At 47.4% G+C, this 26780-nt stretch overlaps 2 pseudogenes; both read left to right on the top strand.

Annotated features, from left to right (window-relative positions):
- The window catches only part of LOC127207901 (succinate dehydrogenase [ubiquinone] cytochrome b small subunit, mitochondrial-like), a 129380-nt pseudogene extending 115664 nt beyond the window's left edge, over positions 1-13716 (top strand).
- Positions 13717-16276: 2560 nt separating this feature from the next.
- LOC127208293 (tubulin alpha chain-like) lies at positions 16277-17555 on the top strand (annotated as a pseudogene).
- The last annotated feature ends 9225 nt before the right edge of the window (positions 17556-26780 follow it).

The following is a 26780-nucleotide window of genomic DNA, read 5'->3' as shown; positions in this document are numbered from 1 at the left end:
GAGGGGAAACAGAAAATTTCTAGGGTAGCTCACATTTGGACAATATAGAACCCAGGGTCTGCCCTGAGCCCTGGCCCAGACTCACTGTGTGATATTGCATTTGTTATTTTTCTCGTTTCTGTCACCAAATCCCTGACAAAAAAGAACCTGAAAAAAAAAAAAAAAAAGAGAAGTTCATGTTGGCTCAGTGTATGAAGGGAAGGCAAGGTGGCACGCATCTACATCAAGACAAACGCATGCATGTGTATGAGCTCTACCTCCTCAGGGTCCCATAGTCTCCCCCAAATAGCACCACCTACACAGTTAGTAAAACACTGGACCTCATTCTTTCTGTCCAGAAAATGGAGACAGCAATGCCTGCCTACCACCAGAACCTGAATCCAAGGAAGACTGGAGAGGGAGGGTGGGAGTCGGCCACACAGACTTCAGCAAAACAGAACTGAGTGCCCCAGTGGTAATGCCGGGCCTTACGGGGGTGGGAGTGCATACGCACCACAGGGCTCAGACAGAAGCCTACTGAGGGGGGTGATTCCCCCCTCCAAAGCCCCCTCTGAGCCATCTGGGAAGGGCACTTTGCTGTCCCTGGGACTCGAGGAACTGCAGGCCCATAAAATTAGTGCCGCCCACCCATCCCAAGCTGTCGGTAGAGCTATTCTGAGTGCCCCCCACCCCCACTGAGTTTCTCTTCACATATTTTGCTCTGACTTTTCTGTGATGAATTCAAGAGCTGAGTCACTAAAAAGGTGGATCCTGGTGGGTGTTCCATTCTGGCCACTCGCTGGGTCCCAGAGACCCAGGGGAGAGCTGAGATGGGGGGGGGTGACTTTAAGGAACACAGGAGGAGGTGGGGACAGACGGTTTGCCACATATCCTGTGAATGGCACATTTAATCTTAGCTACCCTCACTTTACAGATAGCAAAACAAAGCAGCGAGAGGAAGAGGACGAGGAGGATATCAGTAAAGATGAAAAGCAGAAAGGGGCAGGTGGGGGTGTCAAGTCAGACTAGATGGCCTGGCAACAGAACCCAGCAAATGCTTTCCAGGGCCCCCAGTTTTCTAAGAGCCGCTCCCCCTGTGATGTCACCATACCCACCAGGTGCTCTACCATCCCTGGCTCCCCCTGGCACTAAGCTGGTCCAGCCTCCAGAGAACCTCTTCTCTAGCCCCAGGATGCAGCTCACTGAGAAGGTAGAGAACCTCCTATCTGGGGCCCAGATTCCTCCAGCCATAAGGCCAAGAAGCCTTGTAACTCTCAAGGATACTACAGAGCTGGAGTCAATGTCCTCAGACCCTGCCTATCTCCATGTTCCTGAAGACACCTCAGACTCCTGGCACCACCCACAATCATGCCAGGAATACATGTACCCCAAGCCCTAGAAAGAGCCATGTCCATGTTCAACAAAAACAAAAGGAAGCCCTGGGCCCTTGTATACCACATAGGAAGAAAAGGAACCTGAGGTCAAGGCTATCTCCCCCCATGAACCTAAAAAGGAGGAAGGTTCAGTAGGAGAGATCATTTGAGGACCATGGCCCTTTAGCACCCTTGACATGGGTTATTTACTAACATTTCTTGGCTGTTGAAATTAAAATAATGAATTGCTTTTCTTCCCAGCAAGCAGCACCTCTCAGCCAAGTTCTTCTCTCTGGGAGATGTGACAGCCATTTTTCCCACTCCATCTTGTCCCCTAACTGGTCCAAGTGTCTGAGAAGAAGGAACACCGTGTCTCCAGCTCCCACCCAAAACTACCTCATCATGCCAACTGGACCCTGGAGCCAGTTGTTTGTCCCTGCCACCTCCAGTCTTCTAGGCTCCTTGGGTCTAGCGTGTCCCTGCCCCACAACATTCCTTCCCAAAGTGCCAAGCTTGCATGACACAGACCCGGTGCCCCATGCAGGAGAAAGGTCCCCATCTGCTCATCCTGCAGTGCTCAGTCTAGGGATCGCCTCCTGTGGGAAGTCCACCTTTAACTGAAGAGAGTGGCCCTCCGTACCCCAGCACTTTCCACCAAACTGGGCACCTGTATGTGGCCAGGGAGTCAGATACAATTGGGCTCCATAAATTCTGGTTTATAGAATATTCAAGCTAGCTTCTTAAATCCACATGGCCCAGAGCATTCAAAGCCACAGCCACAAACTCAGCCAATACCCTCCTGAGTCACAACAGGAAAGCCCTTGCTGATGGAGCCTTTGAAGTTCAAAGACAAGACAGCCAGGTCCCTCCAGCCTTATTGGGGGCCAGGGGTGGAGACAGACCCCCACAGGTACCATCCTAACCCTACTCTTCCCCCAAACAGCCTTCTCGGGGGGAAGAGAAGCCAGCAAAAGCACCAGCCATCTCCCTGACAGATAGCCCAACCCCCCCAGCGAGTTCTAATGGAATTAAAATAATCTCACACCACAGTGCCCCAACCCCAGATCAGCACCGACAGAGAAAGCAGAGCCGCTAAGTGCTGCTTTGAAGACTCTTTGCCCAAAAGCTATTTGTCCTCTGTAAATGGGATTTTAGGTACACGGCTGAAATGGAGAAGCAATGGCCTCCAACGCCTCAGTGTATATTATACATTAGATAGATATTTTAAAATAAATAACGATTAAAAGGAAGCTATACATGACGGAAGAGCGCTCTAGACCCTCCAAGGCCTTCATGCAAATGTCCCACTGCTCTCTTGGCTCCAGGAATCTGGGACAAACTGTAATCGTTTCTCAGATTTTTAAAAAATGTTCACATTTAGCTGCTTTGGAGGGGCTGAGCTCAGTCTCAGATGGAACTGGAGTCTGAGGTAGGATGCACAGGGCAGGTCCTCAGCACTGGTGCCAGGCAGCATCCTAGAGCCAGCCCACTGCAAAGGCCAATCTGCATGCTCACCTACAGCTATTGTCTCAAGTGCTGGAGATTGAGCCTGGAGCCTCACAGGTACTAGAATGTACTCTGTCCCCAGGTTACATCCACTGCATCCGCCAATGACTCGTTTTCTTCTTCTTCTTCTTCTTCTTCTTCTTCTTCTTCTTCTTCTTCTTCTTCTTCTTCTTCTTCTTCTTCTTCTTCTCTTCTCTTCTTCTTCTTCTCTTCTTCTTCTCTCTTCTTCTTCTTCTTCTTCTTCTTCTTCATTTTCTTCCTCTTCCCCTTCTCCTTCTTTCCTCCCCCTCCTCCTCCCCCTCCTCCTGCCCCCTTCTCCTGCCCCCTCCTCCTCCTCCTCCTCCTTCTTCTTCTTCATGGGACTCAGTGCTGGTAGGAGTGTTGGCCTTTTGTTCTAAGCCTTAATCACCAACAAAATAATAACTCCTTCAAACTATTTTGTGCTAAATTTTCAGAGAAACTGAACTTACCACTTTAAAAAGAAACACAGAGCCTAAACACACACATGCTTTATTCAGATTTTATTAGTTTTTGCCTGATGTGCTTCTACTCCAGGGCTCAACCCAGAACACCAGTGACACTCTGCTGCCACATTGGGCCCCTTTAAGCTGTGAGAGTTCTCACACTTTCCTGTGTAATGCCCATGACAGCATGGAAAGGCACTACTGGGGTATTGCATAAACTGTCTTTTGGGATGTGGTTGGTGTTTTTCTCATGAGGAAGCTATGGGTGTGGGCTCGGGGGAGATCATAAAAGCGAGTTCATTTTCCTCAGCCTATACTTCATGCCCATAACTTGAAATCCTTGATGCTGACCTTGGCCATCTGGCCAACACAGTATTTTTCAAGTTTCTGAAAATTGTTTTCAAATATAGCTATTTATTTGGGAGGGGGTGCTGATATGAAGAAGGCAGAAGACAACTTGTGGAAATCTGTTCTTTCCTTCTGCTAAGTCTCAAACCCAGGACAAATAGCACTTATCAGCATATCAAAGCAGACTCTGGCTGCCAGGGTCTCCCAGCATTCCCTCCGTCCCCACCAGCTCCAAGGTCCTTCTGGCTGGCAAACCCAACCCCCTACCCTAAGCCTCTCAGCCCAAGCCTGGGCTGAGCTTTTCTTCCCTCCAGTTTCTCTGATTCCTAACTAACCCAGCCTTCTACCTTTCAGTTTTGTCCTCTTGGCTGCTGTTCCAGGTTCCTTTCTCTCCCCCTCCCCTCTCCCCTCCCTCCTCCCTCCTCTCCTCACATGGCCTAGCTCAGACGGCTGGTCATGTTCAGTCTAGACCCTTCCATGGCCTCTGCCTCTGGCTATGCTCTCCCATAGCTACACTAAACTTTCTCTACCACACCTAGGAGCAGTCATGTCTTCCTTTTTATTTCTTTTTTTTTTTTTTTTTCCTCATTCACCTTCCACCATGTAGAATATAGGGATCAGACTCGGGCTGCCAGGCTTGTCAGCAAGTGCTTGACAAGCCCCTGAGACATGTCGGCAGACCTAGTTTATAAGATGTGCTCCTTTTTAGCAACCTCCCAGGGTTACACATGGTCCCCAGCACTTGGCACGTCGCCAAGTGTGTCACATGGCTATGAACCCACACTCACTCAGCTCCCCACTTGCAGGTTCCCTGAGGGCAGGGACTTCACACTCTACATCTAGCCCATAATATAAAGTGACTTCTTACCTAGTGTTCACTGTATGCTTGGCCCATGCTGAGAGCCTCCAGCACGACCTGGCTAGAACCCAGGAAAGTCAGCTCTCTCGTAGCCACCATCCTACAGGCAAGAGGATGGCCAAGACGACTCTGCTGTCCCTGCCTTTGCTGTGTAGGTATTTAAGTGTCTGTCCTTCAGGCTCACTGAGTGGCTCAAGGACATGCTATTATTAAAATGAAGACAGAAATGTGAGGCGGGGTGAGTGACAGAATTCCAGAGCTGACCACTGTTATAGAAGGTTTAAGGCCTGGGCTCAAGGGGGACACTGAGGCAGGTTGTCCTTTTGGGTAGAGTTTTATTAGCACAGTCATCAATGCCATAGACAGACAGATAGATGCCAGCATGGTCAGCAGCTGGAGGAGAGTTCAAGCCCATGAGGCAGAGTGGAGGGTCCCTTCCTATGGTTCTTAGAGGAAAGGTGAGGGTTCACGTAGTCAGGCTGTCTTTGATTCAACCCACACCCCACACCCCACACCCCACACCCGCCAAGCCCACCTCTCATCATGCTCTGGGCCATGCCCTTCTCAGCTTGGACTTCCATGGATCTGCCTTACAGAACAAGCTGGTGGCAGAGACACAGCTCATTCAGTAGAGTGCGCCCCAAGGCTGTAGGTTCAATTCCCAGTTCCACATAAACCAGGCATGAGAATATATTCCTATAATCCCAGAACTAGAGAGATAGAAGCTGGAAAATCAAAAGTTTAAAGCCAACCTGGGAAATATGAGACTCGGTCAGAAAAGGGGGGGGGGAGCGTTAGGGAGGAGGGTAGAGGGGAAGGGAAGAGACGATGAGATGAAAGACTAAAGCTAACGTAGTGGCCAGAGAGCACAGCAGTAAGCTCCGAGAACAAGAAGTCTACAGGTCTGCAGACCATGATCTGTCCCACATGCCCAGATTCCCAAACTTCTTATGAAACCCAGGGTTTTTCAAGCACTTCTTGCCACAAATCATCTTTTTCTAGGCCAAGGGTTTTGTTAAAAGAATGACAGAGAAGAGAGAACCAGACCTGGCAATCTCAGCCCTCACCCACGGTCACACCAGGCTGACGACCTTCCATCAACCTATACACAGCCACAGGAGAGCGGTCTCCAGGATTCCAATCACTCAGCCCTCACCCACGGTCACACCAGGCTGGCGGCCTCCAGGATCCCAGCGCATGGACTAACCTCCTGAATTCCATCCATGTCCCAGGGATTTTTGGTGTTTGTGCTATTGACACCCCACCATTGGGTGAGACTTTAGGCACTCTGAAGACAGGTAGCTCCCTAGGCTGCAGGCACACCTCCATCACTTGCAGGCCAAGCCCGTTTTCTTCCCTTCCATTCTAATACTTTTCAAGGATGAATTGCCTTCAATTCTCTATGGCTTTCAAGGATAAATATGGTTGGCTTTTTTTTTTTTTTCCAAATTAAGAATGGTTCTTCTCTATTTGTTCTCTGCACCAAAGGGCAAGAATGTTTTACACTAGGGAGAAGCGTAGGGGGAAGTTGTTCAATTACGTTTTTGAGGTAAATCCACCAAACCCCCCTCTTTTATAATTGGAAGTAATGAACTTTAATAAAAAGGGAGAAAAAGACAGCAAAGCCCCCTCAGCATCAGATCAGATGTCACAGAAACTCATTTGAGCGCTGTCTGTCTTTCGAGCTTTGCTCCTGTAGGGCACTGTGATGTGTGGGAAGCCCAGAAGTAGTAGAGGGGTTAATAGCCCTGGCTCTCTCTCTCTCTCTCTAATCCTCATTTGTCAAGATGCCAGGATCAGGAGCCGTCCTGCCTACCATGCCTACATCCCAGGTCTCCATTGCCCAAAGCCAGCTCCAGCCTCCAAATTCACTTCATCTGATGGTCAAGTCAGGACAACACACATATGCATGCACATGTATGCATGCGCGCGCACACACACCCTAAAGATTATAATGCCTCCTTCTAGCACCCTCTCTAAGCCTCCAGGTCCCTTTTATCAACTGACAGACAGTCCCCAGTGGCCTCCCCAGCCTCAGAGTGCTCAGCCTGACCCAGGACCTGAGGAATCAGTTTTGAGTTCTCTCTCCTTGAACCTGATCCTCTATCACTTAGCACAAGTAAATACACCCTTCTAGTATATTCTACCCCAAACAGGAGCTCCTCCTGATTTCCATGGTCTTCTTTTCAGTGCTTTTTTTTTTTTTATTATAAAAGTAATGGAGGCTCATTATAGAAAAATGCAAAAAATACAGCTAAGCAATAAGAAGAAAATGAAAATACTTCATAACATCACTGTTCCAAAATCATATTAGCACCTTGGTTTATAGCCCTCCGTGCATTTCTCTATGCAAATAAAGACAAAGTTTTGTTTTCATGAGTTTTTCTTTCTTGTGAAAAGAACTGGGAGCAGAATGCAGACTTTTCACCTCTTCTTCTGTCAAGGGAGGGTCGATCCCGTGCCTCCCCTCCTTGCTGAAAGCAACTTCTGGGTGTCACTGGAGTGCCTCCTTCAAGTGTCCCTTCATGGGCTATTCTCCTAGCCCTGCAGAAGCATCCAGACCTAGCCCTGGGCTCTCACCAGGCTCCTTGCTAGTCCAGGCTCCAATCTCAGAAAAGGTGAAAGAGGTTAATTGGCTCTGGCCACCATATGTTCACACTGTGAACACATCTGAGCCGAGTTCAAGAGTGGTACCCTCTCCGAGGTCTGCTGCCGTCACTCACACGGACTGGCTGATGACAGTGCATCCAAACGACCACATAGCCACGGATAAACAGTGCAGTCACACAGTGTTCAAGACCCAGAGAAATGTTTAACAAACAATATAGTGTGGGATATGACTTTCTCACATACTCTGGTGCCTCACATTTGACCATGTCCCCTGGAGGGGGAGACCTGGTGGCACTCAGAGGAAGGACAGCAGGTTACCAAGAAGAGACTTGATACCCTATGAGCATATACAGGGGGAGGTAATTCCCCTCAGGAACAGTCATAGGGGAGGGGAATAATGGGAAAAAGGGGGGGGGAGATTGGGAGGATACAAGGGATGGGATAAACATTGAGATGTAACAAGAATAAATTAATAAAAAATTTAAAAAAAATATATATACAAAGCTGGTGTGATGGCTCACTTTATAATTCCAGCAACAGGAAGATTGCTTTGAGTTTAAGACCAGCCTGAGCTACATAATGAGTTCTAAGTCAGGCTAAATGCCATAATGAGACCCTGCCTCAAAAAAAAAATCCAAAACAATAAGTAAAGCTAATTATGGCTTGTCCAAACACCCTGGATATTCCCAAGTCAACATATAGCAATAAAGAAGTAATTTTCTTTATGGAAATATCAAAGATGTACTAGGAGTTAAAAGGGGAAAAAACAAGAATTCTAAAATTTTTGTCTGAACCACAGTTAGAAAGAGGATATGAGAACACACAGGATTTGGGGGCCACACACAAGAGTTTCCAGTTCAATAAGTCTGCGTCAGGGGCTGGAAATGTGCCAGTTTAAGGAGACCAAGATGGGCTCAATGGAGCTGGTACCCAGCTATTGTTTTTTAAATTATCTGTATTATCTGTATTATTTGTAGGTCCAGCTAGCAATTAATTAAGACACAGACACTTATTATATTTTAAAATAGCCTCAGTTAACCTGGGGCACAAGAGATATCAATCCTCTAAACTGCTTTCCATAGTAGGGCCTCAGGCATGGGATACCTGTCACAATCCCATGTCATCTGTTTCATTAGAAACTTCTATCAAACTACCTCCCATCCATAATCCCATATACTTGCTCATGTTCTTCATCTGGGCCAGATTCTCCATCCATGCTGGCCATGTGCTTCTCCTCCATCTAACCCATGGCAGCCTTCCTCTCTTCACTTCAGGTCTCTCCTTCTTCCTCTTGGCCATCCTTTTTTTTTTTTTTTTTTTTTTTTTTTTCCCCCTCAAGATCCCTCTCTCTCTTAGCCTCACCTATCTCTTTTGCTCTGCCCGGGTGGATGGCTTTTTATTAAACAAAAGGTAAGTCACAAAGACAGTAAACAATAATTAACATCAAAATACATCAGACCATGCCCCAACACCAGCCTTTGAACACTGCTGTTTGGTGGCTTCTAGCCAATGGTGTTTAAGACCAAGGCACACTGGCAGGATGAGCCCAAAAGAGAGAAATTTATGTCACTAGTATGGGGAGACCGTGACCCAGAGACGCCGCTATTATGTCTTGAGCCTTGGACACTGGTTTTTTGTTTTTTGTTTTTTGTTTTTTGTTTTTTGTTTTCCCACAGTGTACCATGTAACCAAAGAAATGGCATCCAAGAAATGAGGGACTGTCAGGACAGCAGCCAAGTTGGTGAGTTTCTGCGGCCCTGGGGAAGCCACAATTAACTAAACTCAGGAAGCAGACATCTGTCCACACAGTCATCTCTGTCCCACAACTCCTCACCCTATGGCCCCTTGTCACCTGGGCAGCTCTCGCTGTCTTCAGCAACACGTCAATCATTCCTTCTTCTTTCTCCACTGTTTTATCTGGTTTCACCGTGCCAGCTTAGTAAGAGAAAACAAACACTAAGCCAAGCACAGTGGTGTTAAGCAGTTCATGCCAGGACAAAGGGGTACATGAGTGCCATGGGTACATCCATGAGGCATCCAAATAAGACTCAAGGGTGGCTAACATGGGACATAAACTCCATCAAAGCCAGAAAAATGATTTGGGGTGTGGTCCCTCAGCCCCCACTGCTAGATGCAGGTTTTTGCTAGGCTTAACTAGCTCAACCTCTCTGGTCCTCTCCTATCCAGAAGGGCAGTGCGTTTCTCGTGACTGTTAACAGCATACCTGACAAAACCAAATCACTAGCATAAGGGTGCATTTCCACTCACGGTTCTAAAGAATACAGTCCACGATGGCAGGGATGTGATGCAGCTGGTCATGCTGCACCCACGGTCAGGAAGCAGAGAGAGATGAGTCCTCGGCCCAGATCACTTTCTCCTTTTGATTCAGCCCGAAACCCCAGCACATAGAATGGCATGCGCACACAGGCATGGTAGGTCTTCTTCCCTCCTTAGCTAAACCTCTCTGGAAAAGCCCTCAGGCGTGCCCAGAGATGTGTAAACTTGGTGACTCTTAAATCCCACCAAAATGACAATCAAGATTAACAGTCCCTAGAAGGTAAGCAGGTCCTGAGAGTGGCTGAAGTGGCATCTGCCTTCAAGAGTTGCACCCCTGTGGGTCCTCTCCATATGATGCTTTAGAGTTTGAACTGTTTGATGTTACTTGTTACACAGCAGTAGCTAACTAACACAGTGTGGTTAGTACCCAACTATAGAGGCCTCATGGGGACTACATGAGGTAATAATACAGTTACAGCACCTGTACAGAGCATGACAATGCTAATTTCTCTAAAGTGCAACAAATTGTAATTGTAATAAAGAACACCTGTGGGAAACAGTCTGACGGTGTCATCTGGAGTAATATAGAGCTTGAGGGAGAGCGATCCCAGAACCTACGTGACAGCCTCCTAATGTTACCATAACAAATGACAGCCAATGGAGTTGCTCGAAACAATACAGATACATTCCCTTCAGCGCTTAGGAAGTCACAAGTCTGGAGTGGATGACGCTTAGCTAGAATGATGGATGGGACAAGTGCAGCTGCCTCCCTCCTGCAGGGGACGGCCCCTCTTCCTGCCCACATTCTTCAGCTCACAGTAGCTTCTGCATTCCAAACCGCCCTTCCCGGCGGCGCCACCTCTCTGCCTCTGACCATGCCTCTAAAAGACCCACATGACCTCATGAGGGCTGCCCAGGGAGTGCAGCATCACACTCTGCTCTAAGTTAATCAACTCTGCGGTGTCATTTGGCCACCAAGGGTAGATAGGCACAGGCCAGGAACTAGGCGGAGTTACTGCGACTTGGCCTGCCAGAATGGAGCCCCACGCCTTGTTTGCTGGGTTTTCCTTTCTCCAGGAGAAGCATCCCCAATTCCCAGGGCTCCCAGGAATCCACTACCCTCATCCACAGTCCCCTTCCATGTTTCCCAGCCCCCAGCCACCTAATTCCATAAAACTGTAGGTGAGAGAGAAAATCTTGACACTGTTTTCCCACAGGACTGAATTTAATAAGTGAAGACTTGGGTCTCACATTTTCCAACACTTCGGGAAAGCAAACAGCAATGCCCGCTTCCCTGCTAACACCGTTATTGGCATGAAAACCACTTCCTGTTTCAGTCAGTGCAAAGTTGCTCACATGAAGAAAGGTGAATTATTCAGTGCGGTGTTTAACTGCCATTTAATATTTGATCCATTAACATCCTTTGATCTGTTTCCTAACAGTGGGGTGTCCCTGGCTGCCACAGCAGGGCGAACTCAGCTTGTCGCTTGGGTGGGTATCTGTGCGCACGCATATGCATAAGCAGAGACAGAGGCTCACACACCAAGTGCATCTCTGCACTTCTGAGACCCACGACAAGCACACATCCAGCACATGTGAGGACAGGCTGAAGCTTGTCCTTAGTAAGGTAGCCATCTCCCTGGGAGCCCTCACCACATCCAGGTGTCCTCCTGTCACTGCCAGCCTTCCATAGAGTTCAAAAGCATAGAGCCTGGCACTGGGCATGTCACCAGCTGGTGGCTCAAACTTGGGGACTCATGGAAACTGCCAGTTCCAGATCACCTGTAGGTCTGGACTCATCACAGTGCTTAGCCTCCCACCAGAGGCCACACAGGGATGGTGGAGGAGGAATTTTGGTCCTTAGACTGAGTGTTCTTTGTCCTAAAAGGGAAGTTAATTAGTCCCCCTCGGGCAGACTGTCTTCTGCTCTGCTTGTCTGTTTGTTACTTGCCAGAATAGATCCTGGGTCCTGAGTCTCTGAAGTGGAAATTCTGCAAAAGGGGAACACCATGTGTGACTGAGCAGGGAAAAGAAAAGAAGGGACACTCTTACACACACACACACACACACACACACACACACACACACACACACACACCATGGGATAGACACACAGATATTCACAGACATACAGAGAAAGAGAAAGAGATACAAACATACAGATGTATACAGCAAGAAACACACATGGAGACTAGAGAGACACATACATATGCACAGAAACACAGAGACAGATATGCAGATACATACACATAGACACACAGAGGCACAATCACACACAGAGGCAGACATGCAGATATAGACACACAGACACATGTACAAAGAGAGACATAGACACAAATATACACAGGAACACACCAGCACTGAAGCACAGACACACATATGTTCCATACACATATGTAGGCACAAACACACATATCAACACATAAAGATACATACAAAAAATGCATGGACACAAATGCAGAGAGAGACAAACACATACACACACATAGCACATAGCACAGCCACCAGGACCTACAGTGGCTGCTTAACAAACTACACTGGGGTGATGGCAGGTATGTCTCTGCACCTTCCCCTGGGATGAGAGTTTCTGTGTATCTGTTTGTTTATTCATCCCCAACTGAGAGAAGCAAGGAGGCTTTTGTTTGTTGGGTATTATTAAAACACAATCATTGGCTACCTTCTCCACCTGCCATTGATTGAGATAAATGAACTTTTTTTTCCTAGATAAAAAAATGGACGCCTAATTAAGGCCCTTTTGGGTCCACATTCTCAGCAGTAGAGGTAAGTGAGAGACAACTCCTTGGTACCCGTTGTTTAATTTATGAAGAGCAACTCTCTTGCCGTTTTCAAGGGTTATTGAATTTTCATAGACTATCATTGGCTTCCACGCTCCCCTGTGTAATAGAAACCTGAACTCAGGAGGTTTTATGGCCTCCAGTGAGAGCCTCTTTCCTCTGCATTCCTTGAGAAACAGACTAAGTGAGAAGGATGCACAAAGTCGACAGAAGGAAGGGAAGAGAGAAGGACAAAAGAGCAAGAGACAACAATCCCTGCTCTCCTCAGCTGAAGCTAAGCTACATAGAGGCTCGTAGATCTAGACTTGGCCTCTCTGTGGCTATACTGAGCTGAGCCAAGCTTGGGGAGCTTTGGTGCCAATGGTCCAGCTGCTTTCCTTCACAGGCCTGCCTCCCCTTCGGGGACAATAAGCCCAGAGCCTCTATTAAGGCACCCTGAGGATACCCCTGGTGTGACTACCCTCAGTGTGAACACCCTCGGAGTGAATGCCCTCAGTGTGAAAACAATTTGAGCAACAGTTCCTTCAACAGAAGGCCCTCTCCACCCTGCCTCCTATGAAGTCCCAGGCTCCCAAGACCTTATTGCTTCCAGGACAGCTGACCTGAGCCATACCTCATTGCCTGGTAGTTGAGTGACAGGTGGTCACAAGATGGAGCCAGTCGGCAGCAAATGGGAGCTTGAGGCCCCACCTCAGCTGAGGAGCTATTGGCTACTGATGCTACTGGAAAAGGAAGAGTGGTTTTCCTTCAAGGCTATGACCCCTTGCAGGTTGCCCATACTCCTGGGGATGCCCCATCACATTGCTTCACATACAAAGGGAGAAAAAGTAGACTCCATAGGCTACTAAGAAAAACAAAAAAAACTAAAAAGAAAACAAGAGGTTGGGAGGGGTACAGAGGGTACAGGTGGCAGAGGGGAGAAGTTGAGGGAGGATATGATCAAATATGTTATACACATTTATGAACTCCTTACAGAATAAGTTAAAATATTTTTTAAAAAATGAAAAGAAGAAGGTTGGGTGACCTTGAGCCCTCAAAATCAGCATAGCGGTTCTCTTAAAGCTGAGCATCCTCTTCAGTGGCCAAGGAGGCCGCTTCAGCTCTGCCACTCCGAAACCCAGGGGTTAAACCTGCTTATGTCTCAGCACTTCTCCAGGCCCAGCCTGCTCCAACCTGGTGTGGTACACAGGACACTCACTTGTCACCACACTGTCACTCCGGTTCCAAGACTGCGTCTGTTCACTGGACTAAGCGAACGGGGTTGTCCAGAGTCCTGTTCTTGGGTCTGCTCTGTGGTGGAGTACTCCCTGGCTACACCCTCACCCTGCACAGTCACTGGGGCCCTGGAGCAGTAGTTACTGTCAACAACCATGGGGATGCACTGCAGAAAGCTGTCAAGGTGGGCCTCTTGGCAGTCTCAGCTTTGACCTTCACTGAACTTTGTTAATTCAACCCCCACGATTATAGGCATCTGCAGGGCAGTTGCCATGTTGTGGAAGCTCTGACCTCTTTGGTGCTCTGCTCTGCCGATGCTGTTCGCTGTTCGGCTCATAATGAGGAGGGAGTGAAGAAGACGCCCACTGGTGGGCAGACTTTCTTGTAATTACATGGTTATTTTCAGGGGAGTTGCGTACAACTAGGCAAGGAGTCTGAGTTCCATATTACAGTGCAGCTGAATTTTCCTCTCATGTTACTTTCAACTAACATTTTCTTTTTCTTTGTTTTTGTGTTTTTGTTTTTCAAGACAGGACTTCTCTGAGTAGCCCTGGTTTTCCTGGAACTCTCCCTCTCCCTCTCCCTCTCCCTCTCCCTCTCCCTCTCCCTCTCCCTCTCCCTGTCTCTCTCTCTCTCTCTCTCTCTCTCTCTCTGTGTGTGTGTGTGTGTGTGTGTGTGTGTGTGTGTGTGTAGACCAGGCTGGCCTTGAAGTCAAGGAGATCCCTCTGCCTCTGCCTCTGCCTCTGCCTCCCCAGGACTGGGATTAAGGGAGTGTGCCACCACCACCTGGTTTAACTACCATTTCTTGAGGAAAGTTTAACTTGTTCCTATCAGGATAAGAGTAGAGTTCTCTGCTCGGACTGGAGGGAGGACTGCTCATTCATGGGTCAGACTTTGCATGAAAGTGCCAAGTGTCCCATTCGGAACCTTCCACCCTGCTCAGTTGATGGGCAGCTGTTGATGGGTCTGTGTCTAGGGACTTTCAAATCAGTCTCAGGGAGGAAATCAGGGAAAGATGGGCTCAGAGAAGTTCAGTGTAGGGAGGTCTCCTTCGTAGGCAGACTCCAAACAGACGTATTCTTCAAATGTATTTCACTTGCACAGAAATTAGCCATCCACAAATATAAGACTAGGTCATAAAATATTTTTCCACTGTGGGAATTACTAATAAGAAAATGTACTCTGAAAAGGCAACATGTTATTTGAATAAAATATTACATAATGGAAAGAAGAAGGTTGAGGCCCACTGGCTCACACTGGTGAAGACGGTAAAGGCCTTAGGTATGCGAGTCTGTCTGCATGTGTGAGTGGGCACTTGTATTCCCATGTATGGATGTGTTCCTTCCCTTAACACACATGTACCGAGCATCCTGTGTGCACCAGGAAAGTGCCAGACCCAGAGGTAGGCTCCCAGCAATCGAACAGCAGACTATACAATGCTGGCTCCCATGAAGCAGATAGTCCAGTTGAGAAAAGGGAAGTAGTTTGCCAGTAAAATAAAAAGAGCACGAAGGAGTCACAGGAAGAAACTGATGGCAACACCAAAAAAAAAAAGATGCTCTGGGATACAGCTACTGATAAAGAGGCAGGGAGATGGGCTGAGGGGATGCTCAGTGGCCAGGAGGCCACGTTGCTCTTGCAGAAGACTGTTTCTCCCAGACTTACAAGATTGGTTCCTGGCATCCAAGTTGGATTGCTCACAACTGCCCATAATTCTAGCTCCAGAGGATCTGCCGCCCTCTTCTGGCCTCTGCAGGTACCCATACCCACACGCACATACCAACACAGACAGACAGACAGACAGACACACACACACACACACACACACACACACACACACACTTAAAAATTAAAGAAAATCTAAAGAAAAATGCTCTACAGAAACCTACTACTTAAAAAAATAAAATAGGAGGCATACAATGTCTGAGGCGGGAGCGCTGACCACAAATATGTTCCTAGAAGTCTGACAGAGGAGCCATAGGGAGGGGACACCTGACAGGAATGAAGCAATGGGATCCATCTGACAAATGCCATGCCCCTTTCCTCTCACCCTCCAGGTTCCTGCATGTGTGCCCACTGCATGGACTTGATAGGAAGCGTGTTGCCATGGAGTCACCAAGCCATCCCTCACCTGGCACCTTCTCCAGGATACAGCAGGCCAGGAGGGGTGCAGAATACAACTGCAAGGGCACAGAGACCGTCTTCGCACATGCATACATGACAGCAGGTACCCTCTGAAGTGCCCGCTGAAGCCACTCTGATATGCACAGCCGGAGGTGTGCTTTATTCTCAATTTCCCAATCCAACCGAGTTGCAGGCCGGGCTGGCTCTGCTTCATGCTTGCATGTTATGCTCAGCCTCCCCCAGGTCTTGATACAGCCTTATCTGTGACCCAAAAATTGTCAAAATGTATCCTCATTAACCTCACTCCCATCATCTTAACCCCCAGGCAAGGCCCTAAAGCAGAAGAGCCTAAAAAAGAAAAAAGAAAGAAAGAAGGAAGGAAGGAAGGAAGGAAGGAAGGAAGGAAGGAAGACACCATCTCAAGATACCCAAATATCTAATAGGAGAGGCTCAAGAGGCTGGCACGTGATGAGTGATGAGGTGAGCCCTAGTTGGGGTTGGGTAGAGCAGGATCACATGAGGAGAGAGCTTCCACTGCGGAACTCTCTAGATCAGATTGGCCTGTGTGCATGCATGTTTGTTGGGGATTGTCTTGATTGTTAATTAACGAAGGAAGACCTAGCACAGCTCACTGCATTACCTGCTTCTACTTTTAGCTGTCAGGAATGGTAACCGGGGCCTGGTGTCTGCTTCTGTTCCCCCCTCGCCTTCCAACCCCTAGCTACCATGCGTGAGTGCATCTCCAGCCACGTTGGCCAGGCTGGTGTCCAGATGGGCAATGCCTGCTGGGAGCTCTACCGCCTGGAACACGGCATCCAACCTGATGGCCAGATGCCAAGGGACAAGACCATTGGATGGGGAGATGACTCCTTCAACACATTCACTGTTGACCCTTCAACACCAGACTGACACTGGCAAACACGTGCTGTGGGGCAGTGTTTGTAGACCTGGAACCCACAGACATTGATGAGATTTGCACTGGTACCTACCTCCAGCTCTTTCACTCTGAGCAGCTCACTGCAGGCAAGAAAGATGCTGCCACTAACTATGTCTGTGGCCCCTACATCATTGGCAAGGAGATCGTTGACCTTGTCTTGGACAGAATTCGCAAGCTGGCTGACCAGTGTATGGGTCTTCAGGGCTTCTTGGTTTTCCATAGCTTTGGCGGGGGAATGGGCTCTGGCTTCACCTCCCTGCTGATGGAGCGGCTCTCTGCTGATTATGGAAAGAAGTCCAAGCTGGACTCTAATTGTATCTTCATGGTAGACAATGAGGCTAATCTATGACATCCGTCAGAAACCTCGACATTGAGTACCTGACCTATACTAACCTTAACCACCTATTAGCCAGATTGTGTCATCCATCACTGCTTCCCTCAGATTTGATGGGGTCCTGCATGTTGATTTGACAGAATTCCAGAACATGCTGGTGCCCTACCCTTGCATCCACTTCCTTCTGGCTACATATGCCCCTGTTGTCTCTGCTGAGAAAGCTTACCATGAACAGTTTACAGTAACAGAGATCACCAATGCCTGCTTTGAGCCAGCTAACCAGATGGTGAAACGTGACCCTGGCCATGGTAAATACATGGCTTGCTGCCTGTTGTGCCGTGGTGATGTTTCCCAAAGATGTCAATGATGCTGTGGCCAGGCATCAAGACCAAGCGTCGTGTCCAGTTTATGTACTGGTACCCCACTGGCTTCCAGGTTGGCATTAATTACCAGCCTCCCAATGTGGTGCCTGATGGAGACCTAGCCAGGGTCCAGAGAGCTGTGTGCATTCTGAGCAACACCACAGCCATTGTTGAGGCCTGGCCTCGCCTAGATAATAAGTTTGATCTAATGTATGCCAAGTGTGCCTCTGTGAGCTGGTAGGTAGATGAGAGCATGGAGGAGGGAGAGTTCTCTGAGGCCCATGAAGACATGGCTGCCCAGAGGAGGATTATGAGGAGGCTGGTGTGGATTCTGCTGAAGGAGAGGGTGAGGAAGGAGGAGGGGAACACTAATCCATTCTTTCAGGCCCTGTATCATGTCAAACTCCCAAGGCCTCAGCTTCAACATAAGCCGACAGGTGTTGATGCTACTAATTTGGGGGGGGTTGTTTGTTTGGGCTTTAATTTTTCATTCTATGATCATGCCTTTTCCATGTGTACCTGTAAGGTTTTTTTCCATGATGTCTCAAAGTTAAAGCTGAAAGAGAAAGAAGGAGAGACAGACAGACAGACAGAGACAGAGAACCTAGGCAGGGAATCCTGAACTACACAGGGCAGGAAAAAGCTAGATGCAAAAAGCAGGCAACATAGATGCATCCCTTCTCACCGCTGTGCATGTGATGTAATGAATTGCTTAAGTTCCTGCCTCGACTTTTCCTTCTGAGTGATGATGTAAGGCCTGATTGGGGTGTGGAGGAGGAGCAGGATTCCCTTGGGAGGAATTCTCTAGGCCAGACACAACAGACTGTGTCCTAGAATTGTAAGCTAAAATAAACCCGTTCCTCCCCCCCACCCCCCAACTTACATTTGCTCAGGGGATATATTAGTTACGTCTCATTTCTGTGATAAGACACCAAAACCAAAGTGACTTATGGAAGCTTATGGTTCCAGAAGGGGAGCCCATGATGGCAGAGGAGGCATGGCAGCAGGCAGGTGTTCAATCACACACAGAAAGCAAAGAGAATGAACTGGAAGTAGATGGGGTTATAAACTCTCAAAGCCTGCCCCAAGTGACATGTTCTCCAGCAAGAAGACAGGAAGAGGAAGTCAAAATGGAAGGACAGAGGAAGTGCAGAGCTTGGTTCTGGTATCTCAGGCACTTTGAGATCTGGCCTGGAAAGTGTAATAGGTTCCCCTTCTTGCATTCCACGAATCATACAGACTGGGTCACCCCTTAATAGGGCCATGTTTTCCCATCTCTCTGCCATTATTCTTATTATTGCAGCAATCCAGAATGTCTTCCCTGATATAGATAGATAGATAGATAGATAGATAGATAGATAGATAGACAGATAGACAGACAGATATATAGATATCCTGTCCTATGAAGTATGACTTAGCTCAACTCCATTTCACATCTGAGTCCCCAGTGTCTCTGCTTGGCCTGAGGACACAAAGGCTCATAGGTGACATTCCTGATGTGGCATTTGAACTACATGTCCCACCTGACTCTGACCACTGTTTCTTCTGCTGGGCATGAGCCTAAGGGAGCACCCAAGCTGTCAAACACGCAACGTCATCCTTGGAGTCATGCACAAGCACTTCACAGTGTGCAGGGTGTGCACACAAGTGGAATACGCCACAGAAGCCCCGCCAGTCAGTACCACAGACCTCAGAGACACAAGACACAATGCTTTCTTGTTCGGCAGCAATGGCCTTTGGAGAAGGGAGAAGAAAGCCCCCATGAAACTATATCTTTGACCCAAGCAGAAGAAGAATACAAACCAAGGCTTTGGGGCTCGGGGGCCCAGAGACTTAGCAAGCCAGGGTGTCCCTAACCTGCTTCATCTGCCTCTCTACGTAACTCCAAAACCTCACTGCAGCTTTTGGCCTTGCTTGTAGCCTTCCTTTCCTGAAGTCATCCTCTCCTCTCTTTGTCCCATCTGCTTCCATCAGGAGTCATCCTAGTGCCTGCGGTCCAGGACAATGCTCCCTCTCCTCTGTCTTCACACTAAGCCAGCCAAAACCACAGTGCTGCCCTCAAGTACACCCTAAACCTAGGACTTGGCCCCAGGGCCCCCAAAAGTGGCCCGTGTGGCAGAGTAGTGCTTGCCCAGGGTCTGGTAACACCTGTCTAACCCTGCCTCTCTAGCTACTGGTCCCACAGGTTGACAGCCTCTGGTCAACCAGAGAGTACCAATGCCCTCAGGGTGTCAAGCACCACACCAGCAGTGAGGGGATGGTAGGAATCAGAACCCTTGCGCCCTAACCCAACAGTCTAGCAAAGAAGGTGACTGCCGAGCAACAATGGGAAAGCTCAGGCTGGGAGCTGAGGCAGGGCCTGGCTGCTTCTCTGTCTGCCCAGCTTAGGGAGAATAGCAGCACTGCCACCCCACAGTCTCAGCGTGTGTGTGTATGTGTGTATATTGTGTGTCAGTGTGTGTGAGTGTGTGTTGTGAGTATGTATCAGTGAGTGAGTGTGTGTATGTGTCAGTGTGTCAGTGTGTCAGTGTGTGTATATGTGTGCACACACGCATGCGCACATATTCCTGAATCTTCGAAGAATTCTTTCAACTTTGCAAAATAATGAAGTCTCTCCATAAAAATAGCCCATCGGCTTCAATCTGCCATTATTTTTTTTTTCCTGGGACCCTGGGTTGACGCGAGTGTAATCTGTAAGATAATGTAAGCACTAATACTGTTTTCCAGAGACGCATTCTTCAGCCTAACAAACGCAAACTGCTATTAGGGGGTACATTTGTTAGCATTGATGAGGCCTAGATCACCCAGCTTTGGCAACAAGATGAAAACAGGCTGATTTTTCCCCTTCTAAGCTGTTCAGCTTCTGAAAAAAAAATTAGCATAATGTGTTGAATGTTCCACACAAGTCTAAATTAGTCTTAAAAACTCCTTTGTGATTCCTCTCCCATTAAAGACTTTAAATATCGTTATCCTTCTTTAATAGAACAATTCATCAATGTAGTCCTCTAAAAGGTAAGCAATAGAGATGGATTAGACAGGGAGGTGTGATATAAAGAACACTCCTGCAGAATTAATATACTACTACTGTACCAGGCGCTTAGTAGGCACTTAATAAATGGATATTCTACTCAGGGTTCAAAATTCCTTTGTGTTTACAAAATCAGTCGTTTCGGTACTGTCTGGAGATTTTAAAAATCAGGAATGCTTAATCATCGTTTTCCATTTTATTTGAGGACTTGGAAATTCCCAGGAAAAGCTTTTTCTTTCCAGGCTTGGGCCTCAGACTTTGACACAGCGCCACCTACTGCCAGAGCGTGGCCATCTTCTCTCAAACCATCCCAAAGCCCTACAAGAGCATCATGGCTTTTGTTTGCCAACATTGTACCAGCGGCTACTGTGTGGGACAGGCCCTACTGTGTGGGACAAACCCTAGGCGTCTAAGTATGTTCAATGGACAAGAAACATAACCAGAGACTCGAGAATGCCCACCCCAGGTTGCAGTTTTCTTCCTTGAGCAGGCAAAGCCCTCCCCCTCTGCCACTCAGACCCCTTCACACACACCCAACACAGCCCTCAGGCCTCACTTGGTCCTTACTTCCTCGTGCTGGAATGACAAGATGTGGTCTCTGGTCCTAAAGGCAGCTCCAAATTGGGGAGCAAAGAAAGGCTTGGGCAGATTCTCAGCTCAAGGTTGCTCCCTACCACAAACAGATTGTATCCCCGTGTCAACCGCAGATGCAATTAAGCTATTGATCCAACTGCAAATGGGCATTGATAAATCAATACAGTGAAGATGACGTAGATAAACGTTGCACGGCATCAGGAGGCACATGGGTGTGAATGATTCGACGCAGACTGGTATCGGGGAAATCTCCCACCTCAGTATGGCTTAGAGTGCCGGACACCGTTAGGATGCATAGCAGCCTCTTTTGCCTTAAATTATTGCTATTCTCTCATTCATTCCACAAGTACCTTTGGTGTGACTGGCTGTACACCCAGCCCTGGGGGGTGGGGCACTGGGACAACCGAGCCTCCCCATTGTTCCCAGGGCCTCGTGACCTAGAGAAAAACTAGCAGAATCAATTTTGTGGCATAGGGCGCCCTGGTTCAAGGAAGCCCCTGCGGTGTGCATGCTACACAGGTTTTCACCCTCGGTGACATAAGTGGCCCCTGAGGTAACCCTTTGTCCCTGGCTCAGCTATACAAGGGAGAACACAGAGGCTTAGAAGGGCTTATAGTGTGGGGGCCATGGAGGTGGTTCTGGCTAAATATGAGGACCTGAGTTCTGGTCCAGGATCTCCTTAAAAAAAAAAAACAAAACTTGTAAACTTAGCCCTAGAGAGGTGGAGACAAGAGGGACCCTGGAGCTTGCTGTCCAGCAAATCTTACCCAACTGGTGAGTGAACTCCAGAATCCATGAGAGATCCTGGCTCAAAAACTAAAGTGAAGGGCCAGTGGGATGGCTCAGTGGATGAGGGTGACTGCCGTCAAGCCTCACAACCTGAGTGTGACCCCTAGCACCAACATGGTGAAATTTGTCCTCTGCCCTCCACACACATATTGTGGTATACATGAACACACACACATACACACACACACACACACACACACACACACACATACACTAAATGAGTGAATGGATGGATGGATGGATCAATAAATTAAATTGTGTTGAGGTAAATAAGTTGAAGAACAATAGAGTAGGACACAGTCAATCTACCAATGACCTACACTCACACACATATACATAAGCACAAACACATAAACACATACACAGAGAAGAGAGAAAGGAAGAAAGGAAGAAAGAAAGAAAGAAAGAAAGAAAGAAAGAAAGAAAGACTTGGTGAACAAACAGATAGCAAATGTTGAGTGAGAATTTGAACCAAGACTGCCAAGTTTTAAACCCTATACCCCTCCATGGAAGAGTTTACAGAACCGATATCTTGGATCTGATCTAGGGACACACTTCCCCTACATCCACAGACATCATCCTACCCCAGCGCAGCCAAGGACCACCAAGCACAGGAGAATGGAAGTCATGAGGGCAGCATCGTTTGACCTTAGCAGCCCAGGTCTGAGGCAGCCTCTAATAGGCTAGTGGACTCAGCACTTGAACACTGCAGAGCCCCTACCCAACACCCAGGACCACCATTCTTGTGACTAGAAACCCACTGTGTGCAGGCACTATGCAGTGGGAAGGCTGGCCCGGGTCCCCGGCCCACCACAGGATATAAAACTAGATTAACTTCAGACCAATTAGAGTGATTTTGTTCCTTCTGTTGATGGATGAGTTAGGAAGAAACACATGACAAAATTCTGGCCAAGGAGACATTGCTCAGAAACACAGGACTGCCTGCTGGAGGAGCAGCCGGGACGGTCTCTTAGCACTTAAATAGAGATGCACAGACCGTTCTCGCCCGCCAGATTGGCAAGACACCAAGAGGCTGAGAACACATTGTGTTGGTGTGGGGACGTGGGTCCTTTAAATATTGCTGACGGGAGCATGAACTGTGCGAATCCTAGGAAGGGCAATTTGAAGATCGCTGTCAAGGTTACTAATGTGCGTCCCTCTTGCCTGAGCTGTTCCACCTCTGGGAATTTTATCCTACAAGAATGCTAACATATTCGCAGAATTGGCTATAATAGCAGATTGAAAAACAACCTAAATATCTATCAAAAGATGACAGGTTAAACAAATAAGGTTATATCCACAGAATGCAATGTGACACAGCTATAAAACCATAGTGAAGGTACGTTTTCTATGTCAAAATATTTCAATAGGCGATAAAAGCAAAATGTCAGAAAATTCATACAATATACTATTGTTTGGGAAAATAGGGATAGGATAGACAAAACTATACTTCATATTTGCTTGTACATTGTTAGATAAAGAAGTTATGGGAAAATACAAAGCCCAATTTGCAAACAGATGAAGGCAGGGGGAAAGGGGGATATGTTCTATTATGTGCCTTTTAGATTTACAAACCTATGTAGATAACACTTACCCAAACAATTAACTATCTTAAAGAGAGAGGAGGGGCTGCTCCAGATGGCTTCATCAGAAAATGCTTACCTTGCAAGCACAGGGAGCTGGATCCCCAGAGCCTGCATAGTCAGGTGTGGTGGTGCAAGTACCTTCTAACGCAGAGCACTCAAGAAGCAGCAGAGCCAGAAAGAGTGCCACAAATCCCAGGCCAGCCTGGTCTACCTAGTGAGTTCCAGTCCACCCCGGGAGACAAGCAGCAAGGGTTTTCACCTTTTCTACCTGAGGACGTTCACATGCAAGAACACGGGCTAGCAGGAGCAGCTGACATCTGCAAGAAAACATCCCTTGCTGGACCTACCATGGCCCTTGAACACACACACCTCCAGCAGCTGGGACTGCTCAGAAGAGAGCCAGACAGAATCCTAGCATGGGCAGAGAAGGGATTCATAGAGCCCAGCCCTAACCGAGGGTTATTGGAAATGGGTGGCTGAGGCAGGAGGAGAGTTGTCTTCAGAGATGTGGTCCCTGAGAGGATGCCCATGCTCCATACATGACCCTACATTCAGGCGGCATTAAGTGACTTTCAGAGAGATTAGAAAAGCGGACATGAGGCAGGCAGGAGAGATGGCTCAGTTGTTAGGAGCACTGTCTGCTCTTCCAAAGGATCTGGGTTCAATTCCCAATACCCACATGACAGCTCACAACTGTCTGTAATTCCAGTTCTAAGGAATCTGAAGCCCTCACACCAATGCATATGAAATAAAATTAAACAAAAATTTTTTAAAAAAAGAATAAAGAGAACACATGAGACGTTGGGAGGGAAAGCAAGAGGAATGGAGGTATAATTGGAAAGGAGGAAATGATTTAATCAAAGCACACTATACGTACATATGAGATCCTCAAATGATAAATTAAAAACCAAACAGTTCAGAAGCAAGGGAGGAGGGGGAGAACATGGGCTGGGAAAAGTCACAGCAGCCATTTTGTGACCATGAAGGAGACCACCAGAGAGTGAGAAAATAGAAACAAATGGTGGCCTTGGTGACACTGCTGAGACTCAGTCAAATCCAGACCCTGTCGGATGAGATAATTCTCCTGTTTAAACCATTTGAGTTGGAGCTTAAGTTCCTTATACAACAGCATGTTGTTGAGATAATAGGACTCCTGTGAAGAAGGTTCTAGAAGCTGGAAAGCAACAATGGCCCTGAACTTGATGACTGAGCAGCTCAGGTACATCTGAAACCTAATCCTAGTTTTGGATGAACAAACTCATTCACAGTCTAGACTCCCAGGGATTGAAGATGCATGTGAGAGGCTAAAACCAGGGTGCCGCAGAGCAGGCTCGCTGAAAATATACTCTGGGGACCTGGAGGGTCAGAAGACTCAGGCAATGCATTTCCATGTGTACTAGAGTGGGGCTATTGTGCCTGTGGGTGAGCCCCTATCACAGGCTGAGCTAGTGCCAGCCCACCCATAGGAGAGCTAAGCTCTGCAGAAAACCCCACCAAGGGAACTTTGATTTCCTGAAGGAAAAAAAACTAATCTGAGGGGCGAGAGAACAGTGAAGCAGTTAAGAGCACTGGCTGTGCTCCCAGAGGACCTGGGTTTTGAGTCCTCGCACCTACAGGATGGCTCAAAACCATCTGTAACGCCAATTCTGGGGGATCTGATGCCCTCTTCTGGCCTCTATGGGCACTGCATGCACATGATGCACAGCCACGTGCAGGCAAAATCCCAAATGACCAATTGATGAGCAGAAAACAGGTAACTACCTCAGCTTTCACTCTCCCAAGGTCACAGAACCCAAAGACACAAAGAAGGATTGCAGAATGGCAGAGGTTGCAAATACCCACTATGCCCAAACTTTTTGTTTTGTTTTGTTGCGTGGTGGTGGTGGTAGTGGTGGTGATGGTGGTGGTGGTTGTTTCTACATTAAGACTCTTTCTGAGGGGCAGACAAGACTGACAACTGTATTTGATCCCTGGGACCCATGTGGTGAAAAAAAGAGAACTGACTCCCAGAATTATCTTCTGACCTCTATACACAACCATGACACACGTGTCTGTATGTAGGTACACACACACACACACACACACACACAAATATATGTAGTTTTTTAAGACTTTTTTGTGTTTAATGTGCATATATATATTTTTTCTTTTTAATTTTGTGTCTCTAACTCTCCCTCCTCCTCCTCGTTCTCCTTCTCAACCTGCTTTCTGCCACTCTTTCCTTTCCCTCCTCACCTGCTCTTCCCTCTCTTCCTCTCTCCCCCTCTACTTCCCTCCTCCTTCCTCTCCCCTTCCTCCTTTCTGCCCTCTCCCCCTCCTCCCTCCTCCTTTATATCCTCTCTCTCTCTCTCTCTCTCTCTCTCTCTCTCTCTCTCTCTCTCTCTCTCTCCTTCCCCTTTCTTTTCAACCTTTACTTTCTACCATTCTCCTCCTTTTCTTTTCACTTTCGGGTATTACAGCGTCCAGATGAAAGTGCTGCCCATCCCACCGTACACACGCATCTAAGCACAGAAATGTGAAAATACAGAAAGAAAACATGAGGCAACATGAAGCCTACAAGAGTTTGTCTTCCAAAAAAAAAGAAGAGTTTGTCTTCCAGTAAGGAGCTCCAAAGATACTGAGTTAGACAGAATGTTGGGGAGAAAATCAAATGGTTTTTCTTAAACCTCGCAAGCCAGGGGTACAGCTCAGGAGTGGGGTGCTTACCTAGCATGCACAAGGCCTGGGTTCAAACACCAACACTGAAATGTTTTAAAGATTAAAAAGTAGACTGAAGTGGTGGCTCATATGCTCACTTGGAAGGCTGAGGCAGGAGGATTGTTATTAGTTTGAGGCAAGCCAGTGATACATGGTGAGTCTGGGCTTTGGTAAATAGTCCCAGCGCAAGGGGCACATTGATGGCATTGGTTGACGCAAGTGAGTCACACAACAAAACAAAAGCCAGAAATCTGAGAGAGGGACGGGTGGGAAGCTGTTTGCTGGTAGAAACGAGAGAGGGAGAAGAGGGCAGAGGAATAGCTAGCGTGTGTTATGTACATTATAAAATTGTCAAAGAACTAACTTAGTGTTTTATCTGAGACCCATCTTAACATAATGTAACAACAGCCTCGCTCATCAGCAAGCATTTCATGCTGAGTTCTTTGCAACTGTTTTATTATGGACCGTGCAGTAAGGATGAGTCCTTGTAAGTCTTGACCTATAGTCATTATTTCTGTTGTTTTGGTGAATAAAGAAAAAACTTCTGTTAAATACAATATTGTCAAAGAATTTTTTTTAAGCATGGTTTAAAGAGGGATGGGAGAGTAAGGACAGTTGCTGGAGAGATAACTCAGAGAATAAGAGCACTTACTGTTCTTGCAGAGGATGTGGGTTCAAGTCTCAGCACCCATGTCAGGTGGTTCAAAACCTCCTATAATTCCCACTACAGGAGATCCAACGTCCTCTGGACTCTTCGGGCACCTGCATATACATGGTACAGATCAACTCACATATACACAGAAATAAAAATAATAAAAATCAAATAAATAAAGCATAACAGAAAGCCTCATAACACACTAACCTGGGAAGAGAGAATTCCAAAACATCTGGACAAAGCTACTG

This window comes from Acomys russatus, chromosome 25, assembly GCF_903995435.1.
Source record: "Acomys russatus chromosome 25, mAcoRus1.1, whole genome shotgun sequence".
In the NCBI taxonomy this organism is placed as follows: domain Eukaryota; kingdom Metazoa; phylum Chordata; class Mammalia; order Rodentia; family Muridae; genus Acomys; species Acomys russatus.
Note: the sequence above shows the minus strand (reverse complement) of the source record. Positions and strands in the feature narration are given on the sequence as shown.